We start from the raw sequence: 2636 nt of genomic DNA, 5'->3' as shown, positions 1-2636 counted from the left end.
CTTCCTGTGTAAAACTTTGCTGTTACGTAGAAGTCAAGCCAAGCACTGAGACCAGAGTTAACATTCCGTTAATGGATTTTGACGGGGTGTTATACACTTGGCATATATAACCCATTATGAAATGACTCGAAACCATTTCGGAAAATTTGACCCATTTTTTTTATTTTTTAATAAAAGTGGACTGTTTCCTGATGCAGGTATACTGCGCGGCGTGCCAGGTTTTGGCGTGACATACCAATCCTCTGTGCTAGATACCCAGAACCAAGTTTAGCTTCAGGTTTGAAAATCCCTTATATCGCGCGGTGTACAAGCCTTCTGTGCGACACGCTATAACAAAGGAACATGTGCTGCAGTTTATTTTAAATCTATAACACCAAATGTCCAACAAAATACAAGTCTTGATAATCCAAAAACATGTTTAACGATGTTTAACACAATATACAATAATTATCATGAGTTAATGACACTGGGTGACACATGACCTATAATTTTCACAAGTGTACTTTACAACTCAAAATAAACTTTAACGACCTAAAATAGAGCATAACCGCTGAGACCGTTACCAAAAGCACTACCACCCATAAGCTATTCCAAAGCTTTACCCTTGTCTTTCGCGGAGCACGAATCTATAAAAAGAGTAAAACAACGAGGGTAAGCAACATTTAGTAAGAAGAATAAATATACATCTATGCATACAACTTACCCACGCACATTTCCATTTAAATTCAACTTATATAATGCACCACAACAAGCATAGCACAAGTAACCAAAGTAGCATGCTAAGCACAACAATATAAATCAACGAATCATGGTTTACCATACACATGGGAATGGTTCTTGCGAACAAACCATTGGTTGTTCACAACAACCATTAGTGATACGAACACACGATTTTTACTAAACCCACGGTGGTATCGAACACACGAACTTTAAACTCCACCCCCGTACATGTTTTGGTGATACGAACATACGATTTTTACCATAACACCCGTGGTGATACGAACACACAATTTTCACCACCTCACCCAATGTGGTATCGAGCACACGAACTTGAGTGAACCGAACAGACGGATAACACTCTAGTGAATCCAACACCCGGAAATCAGTAAACCACATCTTCCGCTAGTAAATAAAGTATATACATACACGCATAAATATTCCACTCAACTGATAATCTTTGATGAGCTAGACATGAGCTAGAGCTTCACAAACAATCCAAAGAAAATCACCTAGCATTCATCACAACATCAAGCTATGAACACCAATCGCTTGACCTAAAACACACAAGCGCAAATTTTGACCCAAATTTCACTTGAACACCCAAACTAATAGCCAGTGATTAAGTTCTAAACTCGCATATTAACACCCAAAAATTAGTACTTCAAGTACTTTTGACCTAACATACCAAAACCCATTTTGACCCATTTCAAGGCTTTCAACAAATTTAAGTTACACAACAACTTAAGTGTTCTAGAGATTCCAATAACATATGCAAGACATCCAGTATTACAATTTCTTCATCAAGACTCAAAATTATAACATTAGGGCTTACACTCCTAAATCACAACACAAGAACCATAATTTCTCAAGAAATTGGGTTTTAAACTCACCACTAATGGTGTATCCTATTCAATACACGCATAAAAGGCATAATGATCGCATAAAATTACCATCAGAAGCACTGAGAACAACAATTTTATGAGACTGTCCGTTCAGCGTTCTCCGCTGAACAGGTGGCTCCGTCATGCATAAACCCTGAAGGCCGCCTAGCACGTAAGCCCTGGCCGGAGAACGCCACTTTCAGCATAAATTTTGGATCACAAGTAACAGAACGTATCATCATCTGACACGTGTCTCCGAACAATCCGGCGGATCTGACTGTAGTGACCCGAACTATTCCATGTTTATATATATTAAATGAAATTGATTTTTACATGATTAAATGTTTCCAACATGTTAAGCAATCAAACTTGTTAAGACTTGATTATTTGAAATGAGTTTCATGTAGACAATTGACCACCCAAGTTGACCGGCGATTCACGAACGTTAAAACTTGTAAAAACAACATGACGATATATATATGGATATACATATAGTTAACATGAGATTATGATAAGTGAGTATCTCCATAAGTATATTTACAATGAGTTATATACATAAAAACAAGACTACTAACTTAAGGATTTCTAAACGAGACATATATGTAACGATTATCGTTGTAACGACATTTAAATGTATATATATCATATTAAGATATATTAATATATCATAATATCATGATAAGATAATAATTTAACATCTCATTAGATATAATAAACAATGGGTTAACAACATTAAATGAGATTGTTAACTTAAAGGTTTCAAAACAACACTTACATGTAACGACTAATGATGACTTAACGAATCAGTTAAAATGTATATACATGTAGTGTATTTAGATGTATTAATATACTTTTGGAAGACTTCAAGACATATATCAAAACACTAATACTTAACGAAAATGGGTACAGTTACATTCCCATTCTTTTTTCATCAAGAATTCTAGTCGTATTCATACCCGTATTATACACAGCTTCTAGACGTACTTACTGTGGGTATATACCAATAGGAACTAGCATGAGATTCCAATCTTGATT

Source organism: Rutidosis leptorrhynchoides, chromosome 9 (assembly GCF_046630445.1).
Source record: "Rutidosis leptorrhynchoides isolate AG116_Rl617_1_P2 chromosome 9, CSIRO_AGI_Rlap_v1, whole genome shotgun sequence".
Classification (NCBI taxonomy): domain Eukaryota; kingdom Viridiplantae; phylum Streptophyta; class Magnoliopsida; order Asterales; family Asteraceae; genus Rutidosis; species Rutidosis leptorrhynchoides.
The sequence above is the reverse complement of the archived record's forward strand: the minus strand, read 5'-3'. Positions refer to the sequence as shown.